At 45.1% G+C, this 13524-nt stretch overlaps 1 long non-coding RNA gene across 1 annotated transcript in view; it reads right to left on the reverse strand.

Moving 5' to 3' along the window:
* LOC108583020 overlaps positions 1-13524 on the reverse strand; it is a 45982-nt gene that overhangs the window by 21672 nt on the left and 10786 nt on the right. The window contains exon 2 of the long non-coding RNA XR_002518605.2: positions 1453-1708. This is a non-coding gene — a long non-coding RNA (uncharacterized LOC108583020). The remainder of the gene's footprint in view (positions 1-1452; positions 1709-13524) is intronic.

Genomic DNA, 13524 nt, shown 5'->3' on the forward strand with positions numbered 1-13524 from the left:
ATAACCAGAATATATAAGGCGTTCAAACAACTCTAGGAAAATGTCTAATAATCCAATCAAAAACGGGCAAAAGATTTGAATAGACATTTTGCAAAAGAAGACACACAAATGACATTTGAAACAGGCATATGAAAAGGTGCTTAACATCAGTGATCATCAGAGAAATGCAAATCCAAACTCCAACGAGATATCTTCTCATCTCAGTTAAAATGGCTTATATCCAAAAGATAGATAACAAATGCTCTTCAGAATGTGGAGAAAAGGGTGGGAATGTAAATTAGTACACCTACTGTGGAGAACAGTTTGGAGGTTCCTCAAAAAACTAAAAATAGAGCTGCTATATGATCCAGCAATCCCACTGCTGGGTGTATTCCTAAAAGAAAGGAAATCAGTGTATCAAAGAGGTATTGGCACTCCTATGTTTGTTACAGTACTGTTTACAATAGCCAAGATTTGGAAGCAACCTAAGTGTCCATCAACAGATGAATGGATAAATAAAATGTGGTACATAAACATAATGGAGTACTATTCAGCCATAAAAAAGAATGAGATCCTGTCATTTGCAATGACGCAGATGGAACTGGAGGTCTTTACGTTAAGTGAAATAAGCCAGGCACAGAAAGACAAACATCACATATTCTCACTTATTTGTGGGGTCTAAAAATCAAAACAATTGAACTCACGGAGATAGAGAGTAGAAGGATGGTTACCAGAGGCTAGGAAGGGTAGGTGGGGGAGGTTGTGGAGGGGAAGTGGGGATGGTTAATGGGTACAAAAAAATAGAAAGAATGAATAAGACCTACTATTTGATAGCAAAAATTGGGTGACTATAGTCAATAATTACTTAATTGTACATTTTAAAATAACTTAAATAGTATAATTGGATTATTTGTAACTCAAAGGATAAATCCTTGAGTGGATGGATACCCAATTCTCCATGATGTGCTTATTTCACCTCGCACGCCTGTACCAAAACATTTCAGGTAACCCGTAAATATATACACCATGTACCCACAAAAATTTCAAAATTAATAAAAAATCACACATACACACACACACACAAATGAGGTTTTCCTTGAAGACAACGATGTTGAGAACTAGCAAAATGCACGTTCTCATTCTAAGGCCAGTCCACATTCCCTGAGCCCCTGACGAGTTGTTCGGCCGTGAGGGGCAGGTGGGAGACACCATGGAGAGAAGGAGGTCAGCTGTGGCCATACCCAGCCTCCAGCCCTGGGGACAGATGCCTCAGTTCAGCCACAGAAAAACATCCTTAATCCTGAGGGGCAGTCACACTCGTTTGCGGCATAACCGGAGCCTCTTCACATTAATTGTGAAACCCATTTGAATCTGTTTGACAACAGTACTTTCGTGGCAAAAATCAGAGCAAGGACCAATTTCCAAGAGACTTTACAGTTGTCTCCTCAGTCAAACACACCCTTGAGAACCCACCTTCATGGAGGAAAGTGTTTTTCTTTTTATCCTGCATCCAGCCTTTCTCCTTTAACCGAGGGAAACCTGCTGAAAACACCTTTGCGTGAGAGAAGCTGCTCTTCCGTGTCCAGCAAGCAATCAGCGTAGCTCTGCTGTTCCAGCTCTGGCTATCTTGACACAGTTTAAAAGCTGTCTCTGTGACCTCATGGGACCTCACTGAGCCTCAGTCCTCTCAGACGGGGGTGACATGACAGTACTTCCGTTAGAGAATTGCCTGAGGATTAAATGAGAGAATCCACGTAAGCACTAAACACAGTGCCTGGCATATGTAAGCATTTTGTAAATGTTAGGGGGAAAAGGAAATAGCCATTAAAAAACAAAATCCACTCGGGAAGCTGGGGTAGGATCTCTTGAGGCCAGGAGTTCAAGACCAGCCTGGGCAACATAGCAAGGCCCCTGTCTCTACAAAAATAAATAAATAAAATCAGCCAAGTGTGGTGGCATGCATCTGTAGTCCCAGCTACTCAGGATGCTGAGGTGGGAGGATTGCTTGAGCCTAGAAGTTCCAGGTTGCCATGAGCTATGACTGTGCCACTGCATGCCAGCCTGGGCCACAGAGTGAGACCTCATCTCTTAAAAACCAAACCAAACCGAAAAAACAACCAGAACTCCCTAAAGTGACTGTTTGGCTTCCGCACCTGTGAGCAGTACACGAGGCTCCGTCATTACCCACGGTGTCTTCAATTCTCCTAATGCCTGTCAGGATATTCAGAGTGGGTGTGATGACTATCACCTGCCAATGAGGAGACCCAAGCGATGAGCACTCATAGATCTTCCCCAGAGGGCACACAGCTAGTTAGTCGCAGGAAACCTCTTACCTAGCGTCACCCACCTGAGACCGTGGAACTCCACGCTCACTGGAGAAGTGAGGAACAGAAACAGACAAGTGTGGACAGGCAGTAGAGTTGACTCTGCAGGCCTGGGTCATTCAAACCCTGCACGTCTAAGAGAAAGGTCTGGCCTTTGCTTGGTTCCTGGGAGATAACCTCCAAGCCCTTGGAATATTCTGCCTGATAGGAGTGTCTTTGCTAATCTCAGACCTTGGGCCACGCTACCTAGTCTGGCCTAACAGTGTTATCTATGGTGGGACCTTGGGCCACACTGTTCCGCCTCTGGAGAGGCTGAAATTCAAATAGCTGAAGTCAGTTAACGAGGCACTCATGCCTGAAAGCCTAAGCCCAGCAAAATCCCTGGACACGGAGGCTTATGGGAGCTTCCCTGCTTGGCGATACTTTGTACATCTTGTCCACAAGGTTCCTGGGGAATTGAGCACCGTCTGCATGACTCCGCAGAGAGGAAGAACAGGAAGCTCACCCCCGCCACTCTCTGGGCTCTGGCCTGTGCATCCTTTTCCTTTGACAAGTCTGTATCCTTTTACTGCAACAAACCATAACCACGAGCACAGTGGCTCTTCTGAGTTCCAGGAGTCCTTCCAGTGGATCACAGAATTTGAGCTTTGTCTTGGGGACACCTGGCTAAGTGGGGAAGCAAGGATTTGCCCCCTCAGGGTGGGGACGAAAGCTCTGGAATCTGGATGCTGCATTTTGGTTTGGGACCATCTGTCTCCTCCTTCAGCAGTGGGCCCCTCCCTTTCTCCCTCCCTTCCCCCTCCCTGTTGTGCCCAGGTTGTTCCAGCCTCAGGCCAGAAGCAGCTCTCTAGGGTGGTTTTCCTAAGAATAATCGTTTTTGAAAAGGGCTAGGGAAGACAGGAAGCCTGCCTTTCTTGCAGCATATTTGGTTTCACTCAGGAAATGGACTAAACTGAATTTAGAGGACATGTATTTGGTTGTTGAGTCAAACTTTGACCCAGGTATTTATTGCAAATGTGGTATTTATTTCCCTGCTCTTTGTTGAGGCGTGCAGAGGGAGAACTGGCTCTGACTGTACAGGCATAGAGAGGATTCAGAGGCTCGTACACCACTGGCATTTTGGCAACCCATACCAAGACGATGTGAGTACTAACCTGCAACCCCAAGCTGTGATATTTATATGGCATGACTGATTTTACTCCTGGGTAACATCTAAAAACAAAAGCTAAGATATCTGTGTGATCTGAACCTCACCCAGCAATTTCCTTGGCTGGAATAAGGAGGGAAATGAGGAATGAGGGGAAGGAAGTTGGTGGGCAGAGGAGAATGAGGATTGGGCAGGGGTTGGAAGGGGATGGCAGAGAAGTAAGAAAGATGAAAGGGCCAGGCATGGTGGGACCTGTAGTCCCAGCTACTTGGGAGGCTGAGGAAGAAGGTTTGCTTGAGCCTAGGAATTCGAGGCCAGCCTGGGCAATGTCGCAAGACCCTTGTCTCAAAAAAAAAAAAAAAAAAAAAAAAAACGAAAGGTGGAAGGGAGGGAAGGGTGAGGAAGGTGTGACACATCAGGTGAGTTTGGAAAGTGGCTTCTCAACCAGTTTATTGATTTCGATTCACTTAGATGCTAAATAAAAGTGTTATGTTTTTGTTTTTGTACAAGTTTATTCTTTGGGGACACATTTTTCCCTTTTAAAATTCCATTTCCTTTTTAAAGCACAAGATTTTTCCAGACAACGTTTCTTTTAATGGGATTCCAGCACTCTGGGGAATCTCTCCCTTTCCTCCATCCAGCTGCCTCCTGATCTCCTTTGGGCCTTGGCTTAGACATCACCTTCTCTTTGGAGACCTGCCCCAACTCCAAGTCCAGGCTAGTTTGCCATCTGTGGTGGCTTTACAACGTGTCAGCGTGGCAAGGCAGAACCGCATTTTCCAGAATTCCCTTCCCTCCACGTTTCCAGTCACGGTCAGCACTGAAGAGAGTTTTGCAAAAGGGAGGCAGCGGAGACAGAGCAGCAGCCATTCCCGGGGCTGCCACAGGCGGTCTCGCCCCCACGGGCTCTCCTCCTGGGCATGAGGCCTGGTCTGGGCCTGCCACTCCACCCTCCCGGGGGCCTCCTTCAGCATCTTCAACTCTGGGGCCAGGTGTGTGCGTTTTGGTCCATGACAAAGAACGCTGGCTCATGCCTGACACCCACATCAAGGACAGGGGCAGTAAGGTGGACGTGGACGTTAGTCCCTCCTTGTAGGTTCCAGTTTGTGCTGTGGGTTCCAGCATGTTCTACATGTCCCCAGTCTGCAGCCATCTTTCCTTCCCCGACTCCCTGCCCCATGGACATTAGACTACAGCCTCAGACGTAAAGATAACAGCCTCACAATGACCGCATAAGGCCAATCCTTGTCACAGTTCTATTGAAACCTCTTTGTCTCTCCCTTTATCCATTCACCCACCCACCCACCTACCCACCTACCCCACCTACCTATCTCCTATCTCCCGCAGGTTCTCTTTCTCTGAGTGAACCATCCTAATTGCCGCCTACGCTCTCCAAACTTTCCTCATTTTAACCTTTAAAACACCAGGCTTTGATTTCCTGTAATTCCAAATGTTCCCCAAGCTCTTCAGCCTTCCCTTAGTGTGACATTCTACGTACTTGACTGAGGACAGCACTTCATGAAGGCAGGAACTATGCTTGGCTTGTTCTCAGCTATAGTCTCTGGGCTAACATAGTCCCAGTCCCTGGCATATAACAGACACAATAAATATTTGATGCATGAAACACTGAATGAGTTTTGTTTCTGTTGAATCTTTTTTCCCCCTGTTCGGTAGGAATTTGTTTTAATAGGATCTGGAAAATAGGTCCATTTCTTGTGCACACACAGGGTAAAAAAGGTCAATGTGCAGCAATGGTGGGGAGAAGTAAGCATTTGGTTCTGGAATCTTCTGGCAAACTAAAACGGGTTAAATCATTGTATTGTACTGGAATCACATGCATAAATGATTCCCATGGTGTTACCTTTGGTTAAGTGCACACGTGCACATACTGTTCTGTCCATTTTGCTCTCTCCATTTTCTTTTTGAGACAGGGTCTTGCTCTGTTGCCCAGGCTTGAGTGCAGCAGTGCAATCACAGCTTACCATACCCTTGAACTCCTGGGCTCAAGCAATCCTGTCACCTCAGCCTCCTGGGTAGCTGGGACTAGAGTTGTGCACCACTATGCCTGGCTATTTTTTTCTTCTTTTTCTTTTCTCTTTTTTTTTTTTGTAGAGATGGGATCTCACTATATTGCCCAGCTGGTCTTCAATTCCTGGGCTCAAACCATCTGCCCACCTCAGCCTCCCAAAGTGTTGAGATTACAGGTGTGAGCCACTGCCCCCGGCCTGCTCACTCCATTTCTTAAGTGTGTTGTAGAGGATGAGTCTAACCCCATTCTGCTCATTCTGTTTCTTAAGTGTATTGTAGAGGATGAGTCTAGGCAGGCAAGTCGAAGTTTAAGTATCATGAGCCATCAAAGCCTGACTTCCCCCCCCCGTGTGGCCTCACTCAGGCTTCGGGAACTCTCACCTTCCACCTCTACAGAATTAGCAGGTAGAACTAGTAGATTTCTAATCTAGCTTAAGACATCCTGGTTCTGCCCTCAGAAAGTTTCTATTTATTTCTTCAGGCTGGCTGCTTCTACCTGCCGGTCTTGCAGAAGAGCATCTCATGACCACCTAGCAGAATAACATCATGTGAGAAAAATACTTTGTGTTCACAAATAGAAGAGGATATTTAAGGGAAAAATCTAAATTTCCGCCCTTGTGAGTTTTCTTTTTTTAATTGCAGTAAAATATACATACCATAAAAATTATCATTTTAATCATTTTAAGTGTACACTTCAATAGCATTAAGTATATTCAGATTGTTATACAACCAACCCTATCATCCGTCTCCAGAAAATTTTCATCATCCCAAACACAAACTCCGCACCTGTTAAACACTAACTCCCCATTCTCCCTTCCCTGATCCTAACACCATCATTCTACTTCCCATTCCTATGAATTCAACACTCTCAGGCTCTCATATAAATGGAATCATACAGTATTTTCCTTTTTATAACTGGCTTATTGCTCTTAGCATAGTATCTTCAAGGTTCAACTATGGTGTAACCTGTGTCTGAATTTCCTTCCTTTTTGAGGGCAAATAATACTCTCTTGTGTGGACACATCGTATTCTGTTTATCCATCCATTCACCCATTGATAAACCCGAGCTGCTTCCGTCTTCTGGCTACTGTGAACAAAGCTGCTATGAACATGGGTGTGCAAATATCTGTTTGAGTTTCTGCTTTCAGTTCTCTTGGGTGTGTACTCAGAAGTTAGATTGCTGGATCATATGGTAATTCTATGTTTAATTTTTTAAGGAATTGCCATACTGTTTCCCACAGCAGCTAGACCAGTTTACATTCCCATCAGTGATATATAAGGGCTCCCATTTCTTAATATTCTCACCAAAACTTGTTATTTTCTGTCTGCTTGATTTTTAGAGACAGCATCTCCCTCTGTCACCCAGGCTGGAGTACAGTGGTGTGATAATAGCTCACCACAGCCTCAAACTCCCGGGCTTAAGTAATCCTCCTACTTCAGCCTCCCAAGTAGGTGGAACTATAGGCACACACCACCATGCTCAGCTAATTTTTAATTTTTTTTTTTTTTTTTTTTTGTAGAGACAGGGCCTTCCTATGTTGCTCAAGCTGGTCTCAAACTCCTGGCCACAAGCCATCCTCCTGCTTATCTTCCCAAAGTGCTGGGATTACAACTGTGAGCCACTGCATCCAGCCTCTGCTTTTTTGATTATGGACATCCCAATGGATATGAAGTGAGTTTTTTCTTTTTAAATTCTGTGGTGTTTCTACATTTCTGAGCAAAGCTGGGAAGTGAGGGTCAGGAAAGCTGTGGCTCTCTGGAGCCCAGCTGCCCATTAGAGAGGCTCTCCTTGCATCCACTTCAGACTTTAGACTGGTTGTAGCTTCCAGTTTTCATCTTTGCTAGAACAACCTTCTTAGTCATTGTGTGAGCCATGGCAGCTGTTCATGCAGTAGATTCCGGATAAAAGATAGATGCTCTATTCTCAGAAAATGAATTTGAAAATCAAATTCATCTATATTTATATTTCAGTAGAACCAATGGTATCAACCCCTCTATTTCAGAAGCTCTTGCTGGCCTTAATCCTCCTGCAAGGGTATATGATTTACACAACCCATTTCTTTCTACATTCATTTCAAATTTAAATGAATATACTAAATGCCTACTTTGAGCCAAGCACTATGCTAGATGCTGCTGTATATATTATCTCAAGGAATTCTCTCATTAAAGGATGATTATTCTCATCTATAAGAGAGGAAAATGAGATTCAAGTCTGTTGTTTCTCAGAATATGAGCGCCTACATCAGAATTCTTTGGGAAGTGTGTATTACGAATCAGGCACCAGGACCATCTCAGATTTTCACAGGTGCCCCAGTAACTCTTGTGCACTTGGAAGTGTGAGACTTATGGCTCAACTGGTAAGTGGGGGCTGGACTGAAGTCCTGGTCCTTTCCAGAGCCTCCTCCCTTGATGTGGGGTGCTGCTAGCAGCGCTTGATGGGGTAAGAGGTTGTTGACAGATGCTGAGAAAAGCAGCTGCTCTGCAAGGGCAGGAGAGGACACTGCTGAGATGCTGCCACAGAGAAAACTGCATGGCGAGGGGGCTGGGATCAGAGCCAGGCAATCTCAGGGTGGTGGGGACGTTGGAACTGCTGTTGCAGCCATGAAGTTTCATGGAAGAGCATTGATGGGTGGAGCTTGGGAGGGTCTCGGGGTGAGAGTTCAAGCAGGCAGTCTTGCTGCACCGTCAGAGGACGGTGGTGTCCCAGCCTGTACATGTCCCTCTGGAGAGAAAGCTTCTCTTCCATAGGTTGTAACTTGCCCTTCCTGGGTGAATATTTGCAGATTTGTTTTCTTTTCTTAATTCAATGCCTCCCTAATACATAACACTCAGGGTACTTGTAGTGTGCACATGCCCTGCTGCTCAGTCAGGTAGATTTTTCTAGGTTTCTGGGAGGGGTTAGACCCAAATAGGCTGGGCAACCCCTGCCTAGCAACCCACACTCATGTGCTAGGTGGAGCCCCTGAGTGCTGCATGCAGTTCCATGATTGCATCTGAAAACAGGCCTGGAATTGCTGATGGTGCCAGAGGGAGCTGGAATATCAATCACGTTCATTAACAGGAAGCTGGGATCCTAATTTTCAAAATATTGTTATTGTGATAAAACATATATCACATAAAATTTACTATTTTGACCATTTTTTTTTTTTTTTTTTTTTTTTTTGAGACGGAGTCTCGCTCTGTCACCCAGGCTGGAGTGCTGTGGCCTGATCTCAGCTCACTGCAAGCTCCGCCTCCCGGGTTTACGCCATTCTCCCGCCTCAGCCTCCCGAGTAGCTGGGACTACAGTCGCCCGGCACCTCGCCTGGTTAATTTTTTGTATTTTTTAGTAGAGACGGGGTTTCACCGTGTTAGCCAGGATGGTCTTGATCTCCTGACCTCGTGATCCGCCCGTCTCGGCCTCCCAAAGTGCTGGGATTACAGGCTTGAGCCACCGCGCCCGGCTATTTTGACCATTTTTAAGTGCACAGTTCAACAGCATTAGGAACATTTACATTGTCACATGACCATCACCACTAGCCATTTCTAGAACTTCATCATCCCAAACCGAAACTTTATACTCATTAGACAATAATTCCTATTCCTTTCTTCCCCTACCCACTGGTAACCAGCATTCTACTGTCTGTCTCTATGTATCTGACTACTCGATGGACCTCTTCTAAGTGAAATCAAATAAGAGTTGTCCTTTGGTGTCTGGCTTAATTCATTTAATATAAAGTCTTCAAAGTTCATCCATGTCATAGCATGTATCACAATTTCATTCCTTCCTGAGGCCAAACAATATTCTGTTGTATGGATAAATCACATTTTGTTTATCCATGTATCCATCAGTGGGCATTTGGGTTGTTCCTACCTTTTGGTTATTGTGAATAATGCTGCTATGAACATTGGTTTGCAAGTATCTGTTTGAGTTTTTGTTCCCTTTCTTTTTTAAAAAATTTCTTATTTATTTATTATTATTTTTGAGACAGGATCTCACTCTGTTGCCCAGGCTGGAGTGTAGTGGTGGGATCATAGCTGACTGTAGCCTTGAACTCCTAGGCTCAAATGACCCTCACGCCTCAGCCTCCCAAGTAGCAGACACCACAGGTGCATGCCACCATGTCAGACTCCTGATTCTTTTTTTTTTTTTTTTGAAACGGAGTCTTACTCTGTCTCCCAGGCTTATCCCAACTCAGGAATCACAGAAGCAGATTTTGAATAATGAGTGGGATGTTGATTTGTGGAGAGTAAGGGAAAAAGGAACTCCACATAGAAGAAATAGCAAAGCAAAGGGAAAGAGTCATAAAAGTGAATAGCATTGCTGGTAACCACAAGTGAGATGGTGTGGCCAGTGTAGGTTTCACTGGTCAACGTCATGAGAAAACCAACAAGGTGGTTTGGGACTATGTCATGGAAAGTTTTGAACCTGAAGCTAAGGAAATCTTAATATTTTAAATTAATAATCTGCACCTTTTATTTCCAAATTATATTGAAAGTTAGGGGATTTACTTATATTTAAATACAATTTAACAATTGTAGAGTGCATTGTCATAAAAGTTTAAACCTGATGCTTTTTACTTGGGTAAAAATGATATTTAAATGACAGTAAGAAATTTTTAAAAACCTTTCTTACATAGTCATCTATCCACAGTGAGTCTCTCTGTGTGTATGTATGTGTGTGGTATGTGTGTGCAGTGTCTGTATGTGTCTATCTGTGGGGGGCATGCAGTGTGCATGTGTCCGGTGTCCATGTCTGCATGTGTGGTGTGGTGTATGTGTGTGTAGTCTGTGTGTGTGTGTATGGTATAATGTAATGTGTGTGTCTGTGTGTGTGTGGTGGGTGGGTGTTCAATGTCTGTGTGTGTGGTGTGTGTGTGGTGTCTGTGTGTGGTATGGTGTGGGGTATGTCTGGTATTTGTGTGTCTGTCTCTGAAGGGTGTGTGTATGTGATGTGTGTGTGCTGTGTGTGGGTTTGGTGTCTGTACATTCCTGTGTGTGGTGTATTGTGTGTGTGAGTGTTTGTGTGTGTGTGTGTGGCAGCTATGGGAAGGTGTCCCTCAGATCTCCAACTGCAGGGAGTGTGACGGAGCAGCCCAGCTAGATCTCCAACTGCAGGGAGTGTGACGGGGCAGCCCAGCTAGATCTCCAACTGCAGGGAGTGTGACGGAGCAGCCCGGCTGCTGTGCTCTGAGATGCATTGCTACATCCACTCCAAGACCCTCCTTCCTGGACGGAGGGCTGCAGGTCACTAAGGCAGCCTTCCCTCGCAGTCTGATGGGCAAGCTTGGCTCAAGGATTGGGCAACAGCCTTGTTGAGCTCCTGAGCACTGCAGAGCAGCCTGGAGCTTCTGTCTAAACTTCCTCCCTCCCTTCTCCTTCGCTCATGGCCCAGGCTTGCCTTGCAGCCTGATGGCTCTTCCTGTCTCCTCAACTCCCTCCTCACTGCCTCTCACAGGCCTTTCCCCTAATGAATTTCTGGCACAATCAATCCTGTCGTGGCATCTGCTTCTGGGAGGACCCAGAATAACACAGTGGGGACAGGAATGGGTTGAGAAAGCAGGCACGGAGCTGGGATGTGGAACTGGCCCACCCACCCTAGCAGGTGGAGAGGTTGCATCCTGGCTGGGAGCTGGGTCATTTCGAGTCCCTGGCCTAAGGCTCCAGATTTGACCAGTAGTGGCCTAGCAAATGTTCTGGGAGGGGACAATGTGGCGCGTGCCATGATGCAGGCATTTTAAGAATACGGGTGGAAAAATGCCTACAAAAAAAGGCAGAGTGGGCTGGATCTCACTAAGCTGTTTTGATGCACACAGAGGAAGGAGAGACAAAGGCCTGTTCATGCAGGGCCCTGTGACAGCTAACAAAGAGGCCTCCATCTCCTGCAGAGGAAGAACAGATGCACAGCTGAGAGGCAGGCTGAGGACCTGATTGTTAGAGTCATGGAGCTCCAGAGAGGTTTAAATGCTCGGCCAAGGCAGGTCTGTTATGCAAAGGTCAGGGCCCTTGTGGGGAAAAGCTAGGATCCTAAATATGGGACAGGGCTATGTAGGTGCTGGCTGCCAGATCGCCCCTGAAGATCTGGACTCCGCACTCTGCTCAACCTCTTGGGCTTGTGGAGGTGGCCCACCCTTCCCTAGGAAGGCCTAGCCTTCCCACTAAGCTGGCAGATGCTGGCAGGTTCCCTGCACCCACCAAGGCAGCAAGTGCCCGCTGAGAAGCCATGCCTGCCCTCCTCCTGACTTCAGGGAAGTGTATTAGCAAAGACATTCAGTGCCAGAAGAGAAGGTGAAGGAATGGAGTCTGACCACTAGACCTGCTCCTGCGTTAGACAATGCTGGGAGCAATCCTTTGCTACCTGCTCCATTAAATTCTTGCTCTTGGAAGATAACACTGTGAAGCAATTAAAGTGGCTTCTTATGAAAACTAACAGCTTGCTCATAAAGGCTCACTTCAACACCCTCATCTCAGCGGGGCACAGTGACTCACACCTGTAGTATCAGCACTTTGGGAGGCCGGGATGGGAGGACTATTTGAGGCCAGGAGTTCAAGACCAGCCTGGGCAACTTAGTGAGAACCCCTCTCTACAAAAATAAAAACTAAAAAATTAGCTGGATGTGGTGCCACGCCCGTAATCCTAGCCACTCAATAGACAGAGGCAGAAAGATAGCATGAGCCCAGAAGTTTGAGTCTGCAGTGGGCTCTGATGGCACCACTGTATTCCAGCCTAAGTGAGAGAGTGAGACTCTGTTTCAAAACAAAACAAAAGACCCTCACCGCCTTGTGTTCACCTCTTCAAGCCTATTATATCTTAATTTTGCCCAATCTCATCTCGTTTCTTGCCTTGCAAGCATGTCTCAAAATCACATAATCTGGGCCGTAACACCCTCCAACACCCTTTCCTAATTTCTCTGTTTTGAGATACTTCTAAAACTGACACTGTAGTATTCTCCCTTACTGCTATAGGTCTCATATACTCAGATTTGCTTGATCAACAGATTTTTCTGGTGGTCACTTTGGAAAAACAATAACGAACACAAAATATACATAGATCATAGTAATATAGAATAAATGTAACATACTAGCCATTCTCACTACAGTGCTGACCTATTCTACCCATGGTGTGTCTGGCCTGAGTCAGTTCTGATCCGCCCACTTTCTCAACAGGGAAAAGGTAACACACATTTCAGAAATGCATATCAGTCTGAGAACGGAATCTAATCCTGAAATATATAAATGAACGCTCTTCACATTTCAGGTTTAAAGAAACAGTATTTGCCTCACCCGAAGCAGGAAATAATGATTTTTTTCCTCCTGTAAGGGTTCTTGGTTAACTCTACCCTGTTTGTTTTACTTAAAATGTTACATACTTTGCATTTATTCAGTTGATTAAGATTTATCTTGCTTAGTTAATGACTAACTTCTGGCTGGCCTTTTTAGGTTGTGAAATAGTTGTCAGGTCTGTGTTTGCATATATTAGAGATAAAAAGAACAGTATCTAGTACACCTAGGCTATTTGAGCACTTAGAGCAAAGATCAGATTTTGACAGGAATGCCCCTGTTAATGGATCCAGAGTTTGGCCCCACTAACAAGAGGCTTCATTGTTCGAATTGGTCATTTGGGAATTATTGTAATTATTCTGACAAATGAAGAAAACAAACCTATCAAAAGACTTTATTTATTTGTTGCTGTTATTTATGATTTTAAAATGTGTTTCTATGGGTTTTAAAATATGTTCATACTATAATAGGTATGAAAACAGACATAATAACTTTTCCCACATACTGCTCCTGTCTCAAATACAAATTCTGCACAAACATATGCAAATTATGTACAAATTCTACTCCCTGCTCTGTAGATACTCCTTGAAAATTGAGTACAGATCCAGGGTTCACAAATCTGGTTTTTGTTCCTCTTAGTTTCCTTTATAATTTCTAGTCTCAGGCCAGGCACGGTGGCTCATGCCTGTAATCCCAGCACTTTGGGAGGCTGAGGCAAGAGGATCACTTTAGGCCAGGAGTTTGAGACCAGCCCGGGCAACATGATGAAACCCCATATCTAGCAAA

This window comes from Papio anubis, chromosome 19 (assembly GCF_008728515.1).
Source record: "Papio anubis isolate 15944 chromosome 19, Panubis1.0, whole genome shotgun sequence".
Lineage (NCBI taxonomy): Eukaryota > Metazoa > Chordata > Mammalia > Primates > Cercopithecidae > Papio > Papio anubis.